A 16,671-nucleotide genomic window follows, 5' to 3' on the forward strand; every position below is an offset into this window, starting at 1 on the left:
GCAATTGTCACAGGTCCCTCCATGAAAAATTCATATCAACATTTTATTTTCATTATGCCTCACACGCCAGCTGCTTGTCCTTTGTGTCATGTCCTTATATTCTAATCATGGAGCGACCACATTCGTGCATTCAGAGTCTGAGCATTTCTTATTAAGGCTTTGTTTGCACTGTGGAAATGTGGGGTTTCTACACACAACTGTATATTAATTAGGTCTATGTTCATTGCACTAGCAGAAATGAATACATTCCTACTTAACAGGCCTGTTGAGAGTCCTTTTATTCCAAGTACTCTGGCTTGCTTCCAGCGCTACACTCAGTTAAAACTATTGGTTCTTATGTATCATACAAAGTAATACAATACAGTAATAGAGAGCTTAACTACAAAATTTTAAAGGACATATAGAGTGCCCGTTCATGAGGAATATAGAAAAGAAAAAACCCACCAGCACTCATCTGTGCTGATAACGGTTTATTGCTTTAACGAGTCTGTCTTTTTGCCCCTTATTAAGTATAGTGAAGTTTTTTTTTTTCCTCAGAGTGCCAGTATTTTCTTTATCTTCTCACATTTGATACTATCGGACACTTTATTAGGTACTGGGTTGGACCCCCTTCAGAGCTTTCTTAATTCTTCATGGCACAGATTCAAGAAACTCCTGGAAACATTCCTTGGAGTGTCTCTGAGTTTCTGAGAGTGACCTGAGAACAGTTAGTGCTTAATTTTTACATAATTATATTAAGAGTCCCTCTAAATTACATACACCGATGCCCTGCCATCTTTACATCCACCCATCCTCCAATGCATCCTCCCACATATATTATTTACCTCTATTGTCCCCTGCGTCGGTTTGACCCAGCATTTTGTCGACTCCCTCTCGAGGCCTACGATGTACAGAGGTCACCATATGGCGTTAAAGGGGACAGTATTTAAAGAAAAAAAAAAAGCCCTGCCAAGGCATGAGCCTATTTAATGTGCTGACTTTGACCAAATTGTTGTGTCAGCGGCAGCTTGTGTGGCTGCAATGATGAAAATAACTTAATAAGTACATTTGCTCAAGTGTGAGGCACTGACTTTCAGATGGTAGTCATTCTATGAGGTCCACCTACACAGTCTTAGGCAACCCATTGTAAAAGCTGTGAAATTACAGTGATTTTATCTCTGTGAAGCTTAAATGGTGTTTTTGTAGTGGGAGGGACTGTCGGATGTTTGAACTGAATCTTTGATCTTTTATCTTTAGTTAAGTTGGGACTGCTTTTTCATGAATTTTAGGTAAATTAAGGCCTTTTTTAAAGACCAGAAAACACCACCGATTGAACAGAACCATATCAAACCTCTCAGTTTCTGTCACTTTAAGAGACTATGTTTGCTTTCTGGAAAGAAAAGTGTCTAAATTTATCAGTGCAGATGCAAAAGAAAGAAAAATAGTTCCAGTAGCATTGTGCATGAGCATGAGTGCAGACAGGTGACAGGGCTGAGGTTTAGTGCATTCATCGTCTTGGTCAAACAGAAACACTCCGACACCTTTGCTCTAAGACGTCATGGTGAACCCTCCCCCAACAAATTACAGTTATTTGGTGCCACTGGTTAGCTTGTGTCGCCGCCTGTTACCATGGAAATGTGGCTCTTAGTTGAGAGGGTGATGCATTGTTAAAGATTAAACTAACAACTTGCTGCTACTTGTTAATGCAGCCAAATTAATAATGCGAAATTATATTAAGAATGGAGCTCTCAGCCTCCTCTATGACTAATGACTACTTTTCCTTCTCATATATATATATATATATATATATATGTCAATAAAACTCTTGCAGAGGGCTTTTTTCCTCATCTTGCACTTTTATTAAAAATCTTGTGCTTTACAGTTAACAAATTAGATTTTTTTCCCCCCATGTTATCCATCCCGGCAGTCACTGACTCATTTTCTTTATCTCTGCACAAAATGAAGTGGCAAACTCCGGACTCCATCACTGCACATCTAGTGTGGCTTTCTCCTTTTCTTGTTTGTTTGTTCTTAATTGCCTCATAATTACAGTGGCTGATTTCAGACTTCTCGACTCATGCGTTATTTGCATCGCGCCGTCAATCAGTAGAAATTTATCACTGACCACACTTCAAGTTTCAAGAGGCAGCTAAGTGATTTGCATATCATATACTGCAGTAGTGACGGGCTTCTGAAAGTCACATCTAAAAATACAAAGCTATACTTTTTTAATACATTCAGTGAATAAAGCTGAGGCTTGAAAAACTTAAGTACTCCGTGCATATTGTCGCTTTACCTTACCTACAGCAAGGCATCTTTATCTTTCTTCCAGCTCTGGGAGGAGAGCTGGGAGGCATACAGTGCATGCATGCAGAGGTGTACTGTAGCAGAGTAAGGCTGAGCTGTGCGCAGTCTTCCCACAGACTGCAATGACAGTGAGAGACGGTGGGTGGAGGGTTAGAAAGTAATGAGCTGATACGCTGGTGAAACAGAGAGAAGAAATGACAAGGTATTTCAAAAAGAAGAGACGCAAAGCCCAATGATTGGACATGAGACGTTTCTCAATTAAACCTGGAGTCTGTGCAGGATTTTATTTTATTTTGAAACAACAAAAAAACAAGCCATGTTGGACTTAATCCAGTGCTGTTTGAAAATGTGGAGGTTATTGATCAGCCCTTGGCCTTCAGGAAGTCTCCACTGAGACTGCGTTCTGATCTTTCACTCCATCTTTGGTGCTCATTTGCTTTGTCCATGAATAATATAAACATCAAGGGGGTGTGAAAAAGAGCAGATGAGTGACAGATTCCAACATGGCTTTAATACCACTGTGGGCATTTACATTATTCTTGTCTGCTTGAGAAGCACTAGCTAACCTTTTTGAAATGGGCATGCAATTAAAATGTCCTTTGCAGCCTTATCTTAGATAGATGCTTACTTTTAGACGTAGAAGGGGAAAAATGGTCACCACATTGACTTAAAACACACACACATATATGTAAACAGCACAGAAATTAGGCGGTCTTCTTTGCTCTATCCCAGGCCTGCGTAAATCAAAGAAACTGTACTGTTCACTCCGACATACTGAAGCTGTATAACGCGTGTCGAGCCACGGCCCTGGTGATTTACATTTCCAGAAAGGGTAAGTCTTATATTAATGGGGCCGTCCATTTGAGCAGCTATAAATAGCTCGCTGCATGAAGTCGTCCCACTGCTGGCTGCCTTTCTTTTTTCTTTTTGCGCTGATCTGCACATTCTGCCCTCTAATCTCAATTCTATTAATGTCTCGGGTGATATTTACGACACACAGACCCTTTTAGCCTGACACGGCTGTAAAGTATATGTTCAAACTGGCCGAGCTTTATCTAATTAAAAGCCTCTGCAATTGCAATTCAACTGGGATTGAGTCTTTAAAACCTCAATCAGACCCCCCCAAGCCCCCCTCCCCCTCCACGTGCCTCCTCCTCCTCTTCCTCCTGCTGGTTGAGGGAGGGAACAAGTCACTGCAGGGCTAATGATAAAGAAGGGAATGTTAACATTCCAATTAAACTGTGTGGGAGAACACGCCCGTAGATCATTTTCATATACTTTTTCCCATCACTGGAATTACAGGAATGCTGCCAGATGGAGGAGGTCACCGCAGTGATGACACTGTATTTGTTTTGGTAATAACATCAGCGTCCTGTAACTGACACATATTTCCAATTTATTTTGCATACGACTGTAGGCAGGCAGGTAGTTACCCAGCAGCTGCGAAGCAGACACACAAACACATTCTCCTTTTCTTTTTTTTGCCACAGAAGTCCCACTCATAACACATTATCTCATCCAGCCACAAAGCTTATGAGACACCGCAGCAAGATACCAATATGTTTTCTAGAGGGCTGCTGCCAAGCAAGAAATATTTTCATAACCTGATAATCTAACCGAATTGCCATTTTTGTTACTTTATTACTCAGCGCAACCTTTTGTTCCTGTCTGTTTTTTCTCTTTGGTGTAGTGAATGGTGGTTTGTACACCTGCTTTTATGGCAACTTTTGTAGCTTCTGCGAGGTCCTGGAAAGTGTTTACAGTGTGTTTAAGTTGTCATATGAGACCGATCCCGGCAGATGGCCCCGCCCCTCCCTGAGCCTGGTTCTGCTGGAGGTTTCTTCCTGTTAAAATGGAGTTTTTCCTCCCCACTGTCGCCAAGTGCTCGCTCATAGGGGGTCATATGACTGTTGGGGTTACCTCGCTATAATTGTAGGGTCTTTACCTTACAGCAGCGGCCCCCGAACTTTTTTTGCACCACAGACCAGTTTATGGCCAACAATATTTTCACGGACCAGCCTTTAAGGTGTCACGGATAAATACAACAAAATAAAACCAGTACCGGTACCAAAAAAAAGATTATTTTTTCATAACACACGGGAAAAGACCCAGGGAAACCAAGTTAACGATAAAAAAGATTAAAAAATAATGATAAAAAATGATAAAAATGCTGAAAACCATGAATTTCACACCGAGCCTCAACTTTCGTGGCCCGGTACCAAACGACTCACGGACCCGTGGCCTGGGGGTTGGGGACTGCAGTTGGGTTTGACCACCACATAAATAAAATAAAATTAAAGAAAAAAAATTAAAGAAAAGGCTTAGTGTGTTACCCAGAAACACTCCCAACAAATAGAGGAGCCACTTATCAAACCCCCAACCATGTGACCACCTGTCAAACCTGCTCTATCACCTGACATTTTGATGAAAAAACTTCTGCTCCTGCTTTGATTTGTTGTTTGTTTCAGTGAAATGCTTCACATGTTCATGTAACACACACTTTTCTGTATTTTAGTGGCTGGGTCTGGTTCACGTTGTTATTTTTTCCCCCTCGGTTGTGGAAACCGCCTTTAATTACCACAACATTAGAGCCATTTGAATCTCTTTAAAAAAAGAAAGAAAAAGAAAGAAAAAGAAGAGACGAGATATGTCTGGAACCAGGCTGACGATTCCCCAAATGGAGATCAGGTTACTTGTCATAAAGAGTACAACTCAGCCTGTGAATGCAGTATAATGTATTTGGTCATGAAGGGATGCTCTCTAAGGTCTGAAAGGAAAGTCTGCATTATGAGACGCTGCCATGTTTGAAAGACACGGCAATTATCGGGCGCGTAGACACGATGAAGCAGTATTATGGAAATTGCTGAATTCAGATTGCTTGGAGCTTGACACAGTCTTAGGTCAGAATGTCTTTGCTTCTGCTGAGCAGCTTTTTGACCATTAATTTTTAAAATTTGTCTCTTTCAAGTCTCTCCAACCGTATGTACACTGTAAACCCGCCAGTGATTCTCTGGGGCACCCCTTTAAGATGAAAAATAAATGCTTAGGTTTAGTCTCTGCTGCGTGTACTGCTGTAGAGGAGACAATTCTAATATTGATACACCCTCAGTCGATGGATTAAAAAAAAGACGCAGAGGCAGGCTGCATCTGAAGGTCTCTGGGACTAGGTGAAGGTTCGCCCGCTTGAAAATAAAAGAGAACTGGCTGAGAGAGAGAAGGAGCTGTGAGCTGATCGGGGTGGACCTGTGAAACCCTGTGGTCATTTCCATTTAGTAATCCACCCCAGAGGTGAATTGAGAGGAAAGGCCAAGCTGACCTGTGCGTGCTGTCACCCAATGGGGCGCTTTGTTCCAGCAGCTAGTGAACGAGCTCGGGAATGGTCCGACATACAGGGGGAAGAGGAAGGTGAGGGAAATGGGTGAGAAAGATGGGACTAATAGAAAATGTGTGATTGCATATCTGAGCATTTAACGCCGTAAGAACAGAAGTGAGAGTCAGTGAGAGAGGGATAATGCTGGATGACACTGTGACCCCTGAATCCACAGCCCCTCCATTGGCTTTCTGTTCATGCTTGGGACCTTGATTAAAGCAGGCGCCCAGCTCCCCGAAGTGACCAGCAGAGCACCACGTATGACAGTCAGCAATTTCTTGTGCACCATCATGCCCCCCAGCTCTCCACACCACACCATCCCAAGGACACAGCTATAGATTGGACACCGTTGATTTGAATTGGAGAGACTAGCATAATTTGTTGCCTCATTCTGAGTCCATTATTTATTTATCCGCCTCTAATCGAGAATGCCAGTCCATCCACAGTAACCTTCATCTCAAGATTGTTTGGTCTAAATGAAGTTATCAACACAGGAGGGCGACGCAGAAGTGGCAAAGTGGAAGGGATTTAAACGTTTGCTTGTTAAAGATGCATAGAGTTCCAGTAGAGTGGCAGAGTATTTGTCCTCTGAAGTTCAGGCGCCCTTGGTTGATGTTTGGTATTCTTAATATCTGACATTCTGTCTATATAAACAATCCAAGGCACTAATCAAAGGGTTCAGGCTACTCATGTATTTTGCATAAAAGTAATAGGGCAGTATAAGCCTATCATAATATACAGTTGATGCAAAGATTGCATGGAGCCTCCAGTACCTAGACTTTTTATAATAGTACTCACTAATGTGTCAGGCTGTCATCAATGAATTTGTTGTGGTGGTTTTACTTTTCTATGCTTCATTATTCTCATATGACTAGTAGTCTGTGGTAGCTTTCAGATTTTATTTCGAGGCATGTGACTGCCAACCATGTGACATTAACCTGTCCACCATTATTGACGTGTGACAATTATGGCGACAATACAGGATCAAGTCACTAGGGCTCAAGTTACGCAACTCTTGGTCTGCAACCATTTGGCAACCACTGGTCATGAGGGAAAAATGAGAATTGCCCAACAGGTTGTCAGTGGTTGGTGGAGGTGTACGGTAGTCGCTGGGAGAACGATTGCCAGTCACGGTCAGTATTACAGTATAGTAAGTAAGTATTTGCCAACATGTATTCTTCAACACGTTGGCAAATGCATCCTTTATTACAATGTGTGACTTGACACCACCAGAGAAACCTCTGCGTAGTCACTGTTATGTTTGGTGTCATTGCTGTTACAAGTAACCAAAGAAGAAGAAAGCTAAGCTAGGACCCAATGTTAGCTAGTTTGGCTAGCAAGATGCATCCACAGACTCCTTGGCTTTGTTATCGATAAAGCTTCACTCACCCTACAGCTGACATGACAAGTGTTAGTCAGGCTAAAACAGCATATGTAACAAGCCGTAAAGGTGTATTTGTGCTCTCCTTCTAAAGCTTAATTTTGACTTTTACTTTAGCCTCATTTTAAAAATGTTTTACACTGAATACACTTCCTGACTCTGCTTGCTGTGCATTAGTTTATGCCCCCCTACAAGACTTTTTTGTGCTTGCTCTTGGCTGTGGACTGAGGACTATTCCCACGGTAGGCTAACCACTACACTATAGAAACACAAAACAGCATTTATTGTACAGTGGCCACACTCTCCAGTTACATCATTGCACAAAGGTTGATGAAAAAAAATGACACATTCCTTTTCTCAGTTATGAAAAAGGTATGAAAAGAAGTTGAACTCTTAAGAAATAAAATGCACTTTTGCTAAGTTAAACACAATCTAAAGTTTTACAGCTACCTTACACTTGCTGCTATGTATTTGTCCAACATTTTATTGAACTGGCATTTCATTCGATCCAGCAAACCTGTTCTTTTTGGCTGTTGGAGGCCACCGGATTATTTATACACATTTATCATTTCTGACTAAATTCAGATTTGTTTAACCTGTTGACCTACAGTGTTTGCGCGGCAGCATGCCTCAAGGCATTTTCAGACTAATGCATCCATAAGTCTGAAGGCACAATTAGCCAGAGGAGGAAACAATCACACAATCTCATCTCGTAATTGATATTAAGCCCCTCTACATGCAAATCATCAAAAATATCCAATTTCTCCATTTTATTTGATAAGGCGCTGAACTCTATCACAATACGTATCACATACGCGCACATCTCCCTGCATCTTCCCTGAGCCAGGCTGGTCTTTTTTTCCCTCCTTTTCCTGATGGCGAGATAATGACCCTCATTGGTGTGTGAGATTTCTGATTAGCAGAACAACAACAATGACTGCTAATTACCACCTGAAAGACAAAGCTGCGCTGATAGAAGTTTCTTTCAGCCCCGTGGCGATGCAAAATGGTGTGTATGTGTGTGTTTGTGCACACCTGCATGTGTGCAGAGCTTTGTTTACGTGCATGCGGTTGATTTCCCACTAGAGGATATAAAAGAGATCGAGATAGGCCAAGGGTGAGGGGCAAGTGCTCTAGTGAGATGTAGTTAGAGAGGGAAAGAGACAGAAAGGACGGATGAACAGAAAGGCTTTGATGATAGAGTTGTTCCAGCTCCCAAAAAGAAAAAAATCTACTGTTTTTCAACCCACCACAGACTCGTTTAGCAGAAAAGACACCTTCCCCGACTAGTCTGACCAGTGGACATCTGTATTACAGATCTTGTTCTGGCTAACGAACAAAGGAGAGAAAGCACACCTGACTTCAAAGCAGCACCATTGTCAGGAAACACAACCGGGCTCAACACAAAACCACGCAGTTATTTTTTTCCACCGTTGCTATGAGGTGTAGGCTCATGATAAATGTTTGAGCGGAGCTATAAAAATCTTAACACATACAAAACCCACTGCTCTGTGTTTCATGTTTTCCAGGCTAAACTTCATCTTGCTAAACTAAAATGCCCGACAGGCTTTGCTGCCTTTGTCTCCTCTGTCTCCGATGGGGGAGGGGTGGGGTCAGGCTGTGGCCTCCAGTGATTTGTGCCCCAGTGAATATTTGATTCACCTTCATTACCTTTTGGTTTGGTTCAATATGGCATGCATAATGAAGCGGAGCACCGCCACATCAAATATGCCACCTGACAGCTCGCCAAAGGAGGCGGTGCGCACCTGTAGACGGATCGTCGGCTCTTACACGAAAACAGAACGGACTCTCTCCCTTCCGATATCTTTTTATCGGTCTTGTAGCTTCGGCTCTACCTCACGTCTTTAATTGATCGTTCCATTTCCGTAACCAAATTACAGTACGAGCGAGTATCTGATGGAGATGCCTTGGAGTGAACTGGATTAGACAGTGGAGTAATGGCTACAAACAGAGCTGTCACCCAATACGTGTTCGTGTTATCAGATTCGTGCAATGGGTCTTGACCTTTATGGCTACAGTATCCTTGAAGCTAAACACATTCTTCTTGGAAATTCATTAACAAGAAACTTTTAAACACGTCGGAGTTACGGCCCCTATACCTGGTCTGGATTTCATGACCCGCTTCTTAGAGCGCCTGATGCTCGACAGATAGTAACCGGGTCAGTTTGCTAATTTTATAGCTCTTCTGTAATTACCATGTTAAAAAGACAGATGTGATAGTGTTTTTTAAAGCAACTGACTCCAGGGAATCTTGGGAAATGAAGGCTAAATCAATGTGCCATTATCTAGTAATTACCAATTAGGGCCACTGTGGCCCGTGTTCAGCTAAAATTGACTTGTCTCATTTTAAATCAAAGCAGTGTTTACATATAAACCAAGCAGGTTTAAATGGTTTGCTTTGAATAACATTTTTTGATATTGTAAACTATGGAGCGTCACCATGATAGGGTAAAAAGGGTAAAAAAAAAAAGACGGAGCAGCACGGCAGTGGAACGTGTGATCTGGACACAAGCGATGGAGGCACAACTTGTAGGACTTTGGCAAGCTCATCCGAGCCTTTTCGATATGGCCTCACAAAATTATCACGATTGCAACAACCGTTGGATGGACGTTGCTGCTCAGTTGCAGCTGCCTGGTCAATGTTTTTCATTAACAATTTAGCAAAGTTGATAGTGGTGGTGTGTGTCTGTGTGTGTGTGAGTGAAAGACAGAGAGGGAGAGCAAGAGACAGATTATGTGTTATAAGCTTCATGTTATGGATGCACAGTGTGAGCGCTCAGGTCGCATCGGAGCATCGGGCCGTATAGCGTGAGACCCTGCATCGTGACCTACGAACTTTTAACCCCTGAAATTCAATCGTACAGTTTGAGCAGGAGCTGAATAACGCGACTGAAAAATCGCACAGTTTAAGACTCTTTGACTATACACTGGGCATTGATGTGTTTAACCTTTTCCAAGCTTGGCTTTTCTCTGAATCAAGTTTATCAGCATTTTAAATAAAGTTGCCCACAGTTTTCCCGTACAACGAATGGATCGCTTACTGCTTTAAGTGTAAAGCTCTAGTGTCAGCAGCTTTAGTAACCAGCTGATCTAGCACAATGCCAACTGAAAGACTCGTCCCAGACTCGTCCCTGCAGGTGATCAAAGTTGGTTAATTTGTTTTTTTCACTTATACCACTTATATCTGCATTAGTTACCCACAAGCTTTCACAGTTACTCTGGTTGCTCCAGTGTTTGAACTTTCAGCTTCCCGGGGTAAACTACAGACCTGCTCACAGGCAGAACTGCTTGAAACTGCGAGTTTTAGGCTCGGAAACCAGCATAAAAGCTGATGGTGTCCTTATTCTGTTGCAACTACATTGTTCATATCGTTATAAAGACATTGCCCATTACCTATTTCACTTCTCCAATCGACTGTTTCTGTCCACCCATCCTAGGATTAATCCATTTTCTCTCTCCCTATCTAACGAGCCTCTTTTCTGCTTAATTAACATTAGATGGAGCTTGTTTGTGCAGGCATGCTATTCAGGTCATGAATAAACCAGGGACTGGAACTGGTTTCTTTGCATTCTGAAGACTGTTTAGTTCTTCCATTTTCATCCTGGCTTATCGGACGCATTGTCTGCAGATGTGCGCGCGTGTGCGTGCGTGTGGTTTCCTAATGAATAGAGGAATGCTAATGGTGGTAAAACAGTGATTTCTCCAGCTGATTGGGTGTAATGGATGGTACTCAGAGCTCCTTCATAATTGATGAGGACGTCTTGTGGATGTCCCACTGCTGCCGTGCGTTGCTGGCGGTGGCGTGCGCGCACGTCTAACCGCGGAAGCGCAGTGTTTCGGGTGGGGCCCGAGACGCCGGGGAAGTCTGCTCTTGTTATTTCTGCAGTAGCTCCTGTCAATTCCTATTAACAGAAGCACGCTCCGCCGTCTCCATAATGTATGACTGCGGATTGTGGGGAAGAATGGTGTCAGATTCCCTCATCAAATTGAAAGAAAACAAAGCCATAATCTAATTGTTTGCAAAAGGAGAATAGGATGATTAAATCTCATTGTTTTTCATTTCTCGTGCCGCAATACAAAGAGACAAGAGGAAAGGGAGAACAGGGGCCCGTCACAGCGTAGGATTCTATTTAAAAATGTTAGCCTTTACTATCAAAGTTTGTCAGAGATTTGAAAGGAGGTGTGTGTGACTGTGGGGGTAAACAAAAACTCAGACACTCGGTTCACACAGCAGCATCTGATGAAACGGTTGAAACCGCATAAAGACAGACAGCCAAGGACATTTGGCTGCTGCATGCTGTCTATACAGCACATATTGTTCATCTTAATGAGAGATGGTGTTTACAGGTCGCGGTTTATGACATTGCTGCAAAGATATTTCATTAACATTGCTAGCCAGCACAGCTAGAGAAAAACCTATTTTGAGGTGCAGAGGGGGGAGAAAAAGTGCTAAAAACTCACATCTTTTTTTAAGTAAGTAAATTTCCAGATGACAAGGTGAGAAGCCGAGTAGAACTTTATGCCCATGTGTTTATACCTGTACGTCTTTGTGGGCTTGTATGAATATGTGTGTGTGTGTAAAGAAAAAACAACAACAATTGTGACATCTTCTCTGCAGCGCACCTGCAAGGTCCTGGAGAGCGAGCGCACAAACCTGCAGATTACCTCGGGGCCCCGCAGGGCCTCCCATCACTCCTACACAAACTCCTGCAGTGAAACACATCTTACTCACTCGCTCTTTCCTTCTTCCCTCGCTTTCTGTCCCGTTGTTATTCTGTGTTGTTATTCATTTTGCATCGTCGGACTCCCCCGGCACCTTCGCCGCTATCACATTTTTCACCCCGTCTTCTCTCTTTTCACTCTTTCTTGTACTTCTGCTTCCTCGCTCGCTGTTTTCCAGGAATAATGCCAACCCCATGCTTCAGTCTGTCAGCTAGGTTAACTAGCTCCTACTTGAAATTTAAAATGTGGCCTGATTGCTTTGGATTATTAAGTAGAAAGAAAGAAAAAAGCTGCGGAAGTGAGCACAGAATTGCTTCCACGTTTACAGGAGGAGGCAACACGTTCATTACACTGGAAAGCAAAAAAGGGGTTTTAACAACTTTCAATGGAATGAAAGAACTAAAGGATTTTTAAGAGCAGAAGGGTGGTGGTGATGAGGTGGGGAGGGTCCTTGTTTCTTGGAGCAAAAAAAAAAAGTGATGGGGCAAACGTCTCTAAGAGAAAAAGAAAAGTTTAGCTGAAGCTGAAGAGTTAACAAAGAAAGAAGCAAAGAGGACTTTCTTGCTCCTTAATAATGGATACGGGCAGAATATGAAAGTTGTTACTGCAGCGAGTCCATTCATCTACAGCTGATTTTAAGCATGCACGCCAGACACCGAGTACCGTTATTCTGTACAGCACATGATGACAAAACAGTCCTCTGCCGGTATTATTTCATATTCGCCTGTGAAAAGCGAAACAGTGGAAATGTAATGAAATACGCCTCATTACGTGCTTCAAAGCATGCTAAAAAGTAGATCTTACAAAAGCGGGAAGCGGGAGATGAGATCAGAGCTTTACCTTTTCCTTCTGCGCCGCTAAAGATTTTGAAAGTGTAATTGGTTCACATTTCATAAGATGCAATTTAAGTAGGTCCACGAGGAATTGCTGGTAAATGGTAAAGGGGCGGCGGGGCCAAAAATGTAGGAAAATGTCAGAAAATATGATAGGATCAAAAAAAAAAAGTTTGAGCAATGATGTGAAATTGGAGTTGGAATGGCAAATAAAGCAACATTTTACTTTTTCTGACAACACTGCCGTTCTGGGTTCTGACTTCCAGACGGATATCAAATTTGTTCCCGACTGGTGAAATGCCTTCATGATCCACTACCTCTCCTCAAATTGAATCTGGCTCGCTCTTTCCTCTGCTGATAATAAAGGGGGGTGGAGGGGGGGAGCGGTACGTCTCAGGTTTTAAATTATAAAGGCGTAAATGTACACCTTTACACATTCAAATGCTAGGTAAAAGACCCCACCACCATAAAAAACCCCAAAACAACAAAAGAAAAAAATCCCGTATATGTTTCACAAAACATTAATTCACACCTGTGGAGAATAACTTCTCCCACTGTTTCCTTACAATCAGGCAGGATGGAGTGGATTCACGCCTCCTGCAGCGGTCGGCATCGGCGTTTCTCGTCCATTATAATGAGTATCACAGGGACTCATTTATAAAAACATTCTGACACAAATTTATGCTCACCATCAAATCCAAGCCAAAGTTGTGATCTATAAAAAATTGATCCCAATGCCAGATTCCTTGGGCTACACCGACAGTCTCTGATTAAAAAAAAAAAAAAAAAAAAAAAACTCTTCATAAATTACTGTTTTTATCCAAGATCCAAAAGCTATTTTTATTTCTTGCTTCCTCATAATGACATGGTAGAATTTGGTTCTTTCAACTTGGTCCCCTTGATTCTAGTAGATGTGACAGTTTTCATCTCTCGGGGTGAAAATAATTCGCAAACAAGTTTTTCTTCATAATTTATTAAAGCCACTTGCTGCATTTCCAGCATTCAGAGGGTCACGTTTTGTCACGCTTCTGTCCGAAATCTACAAGATGTCAGGAAGAAAAAACTGGACATTAGTATGAGGTTAAGATGGGGAAAAACATGTAAAATGTAACCATAACCACTTTTTTCTTTATTTTGCATCAATACCTGGCCAGAGTATCAGCATTAACGGAATAGCCATGCCTACCTAAGAGGTAGCAGTGGAACATCTGGCTCCAAAGCAGGCCGAAACAAGGCACAAACTGCATTTGTGTGGCTCAGTCTGAGTGTGACATTGCTGGCTTCAGTGGAATTCCAGGCCTGCTGCCTTGTCTGTACACACTGTGGTTGTATCTTGTTTGCTGTACAGTACTGCTGTGGGTGATCATGTGGAACCCAGACTGGTGCGCTGGCCATGTTGTGTGTGCTGTCATCTCAGATGTGCACAGAACATTGAGGAGTCACAGATCACTACCCCTCGGGGAGATGGAGTTTGTGTGTGTTAGAGAGTGGGGAGTGTGTTTGTGTATGCGTGTGTGTGTGAGAAGCTGGTTGTTATTTTACTCCTCATGTTCTGAACTACCTCCTTCAGCCTTGCTGTCAGCCTGCCTTGACACCATTACCTGATTGACTCAAGCCACATATGAGAGCTCCACCTGAACAGATTCACATAAGCACATTACCCAGCAAATAAAGGCAGTAACAGGGGCCTGCAAATGCAAACATATTAGCCTTGATTTTGATTTTGCAGTCCCTCATTTTCATATCCTGCCAATGTCCCTTGAGGTGAGATAACGATTAATCTCTATAAACAGAAGAAATCTCTAACCAAGGAATAATATTTCTGTTACTAGAAGTTCAAGTTTCCATTTGTAGTCACTTTTCATACAGGCCAATCATGTTGGATTGCACATTCAGGTATAAAGAGTCCCTTTGGACAGCATGAAGAGAGACTACATTTGCTTCAATTTCCAACCATCAGCAATAATGTAGCATTTTATTAGCCCTTTTTATAGTGAATTTACATTTATAAAAAACAACCAGTCGACAGAACAGGAAGTCTTAGCCAATCTGCAACAAGCTTGTTTCTAAACACTCGGCTTTAAAGCTCTGAAAACGTTGACAAATTAGACATTTTAGCAGCTAAAGAACAAGATAGTCAGAGCAAGGAGTTGAAGAAAATAAATATTTTATTATTATTGCATGTATTAGTTGATCTCTTTGCAACTTATTTCACCCAGCGACTGTCAGCAACCAGTTGCCAACTAGTTGGAGAACAAACATTTTTCCCGAGGGACTGAAGGCTGACAGGTGAACAAGTCTCTAGGCCAGCCGTGGCTTTAGCTTTGTGTGTATCATACTTAAAGGGGATTGTAATAATAAGGGTAATCTTCTTGTATGCTCAGATTACTATTACACTTTCGTAGTGAAATATAAACATGTAACTGTACAGTATGTGTAGCTGGATCAAGGTCTGAAGGTGTCATGAACTGTGGTTCGCACACAAGCGGGACCCAAGAGCACACACAATACGCTTTAATGTGGGCAAGTTCAAGTTTTAGTCACACAACAAAAACCCGAGACAACCCAGGGAAATGAGTAACTAGTCGAAAGAAAACCAGGAAAGCAAAGTGGCACAGGGGAGCCGTGACCGAGACCGTGGGAGGCTGCAACAGAAAGGGGGAAAGGTTACTAGAGTGCAGGGCGAAGGCAGTCTGGCTTACAATCTGAGCCGGACCGTGGAACCCGGATAGGGGAGTACGTCCGTGGAAGGTAAGTCCGAGGAGGCGGAGACGAGAACAGGTGGAATACTCGGAGGTCCAAGCGGGCAGGAGGACAGGCAGGTGACTAGCGCAGCACGCCGGACAGAAACCTGAGAACACGGAGGTGAAATTAGCACAGCTCATGCGACACTAAGCACATACAATGGTTCAGCGGTTACCAAGTTACCACTGTGAAGTGACTGACGGACTAGCGTGGAGCAGCCGTCTGTGCAGGGTTAAATACTCCTCCACCAAATCGCCTGGGATGAGATGCAGGGGGTGTGGCCGCCGGGGCATCCAACGCACTCCTCAGGCACAGAGCCACGGATTATGACAGAAGGTTTGTCATTGACGTCTTTGTTCTTCTGGGATATTTTTCACTTGGGTTACAGGCAGGTTCCTGAACATCACGTTACTGTGTCATGCCGTGTTTATAGTTTTTCCTTTCCTCATCTGCCTGATATAGCATCTTATAGTGTGTCAGCATGTTTCATATCGGAACATGCTGACACACTATAGATTTCTGTGAGAGAACTTAAAGCATACTTAGCCACAGGTTGAGACCAGCGGTTAATCCTCCTTTACTATGAAAATCTGTATTTAGAGTTCTGACTGTGTGGGTTTGGTGACACTCAACAGGGCACCGAAACAAAACCAGAAAAAACTCTGCCCAGTTCAGTGATGCATTTATGGCTAATGCAATCCACCTTTAATCATCACTTTGACTGATGGCTGGAAAATGAATTAGCTGATGAGAGACGTAATGTTTGACTGGCATTCGGAGCTTTTAGGCATCAGCACGTCATCATTAGTAAACGCGCGGCATAGCACAACACAACACATACAATATCTGCACTGGTGGCGTGAAAAGGATTTTCCATCTGTCTCCAGCTGTCCGTCAGTATGCTGTGCACACAAACAGAAACACACACGTCGACAATAAAGACCAGGCAGTGATGGGTTTTACATCGCTGCGAACACGAGATATGACTAATCACGATTATACGCGAGCAGTCTATTCCGGGCCGAGCGAGCCTATCGCTGCATAATCAGGGGAAAAGGGAGAGGGAGAGAAACTCCTGTCACAGATATTCGGGTGGAACCTAATATTTGCATAACTGTGTGTCAGATAAGGGGGGAACTATTATAGCGTGGCACAGCCATAACCAGCGGGCATACAGGCAGCGAGGCATTATGGGGGCTGATTGGGGATGGTGTGTGTGGTGATTCCATTAAAGATCCCCAGCAGATGCAGTGGATTGAGAGTTATGGTGGAAAGTGTGTCAGACCTTTCATGCAGAAACACTGAAAGTATTT

Source organism: Oreochromis aureus, linkage group 3 (genome assembly GCF_013358895.1).
Source record: "Oreochromis aureus strain Israel breed Guangdong linkage group 3, ZZ_aureus, whole genome shotgun sequence".
NCBI lineage: Eukaryota > Metazoa > Chordata > Actinopteri > Cichliformes > Cichlidae > Oreochromis > Oreochromis aureus.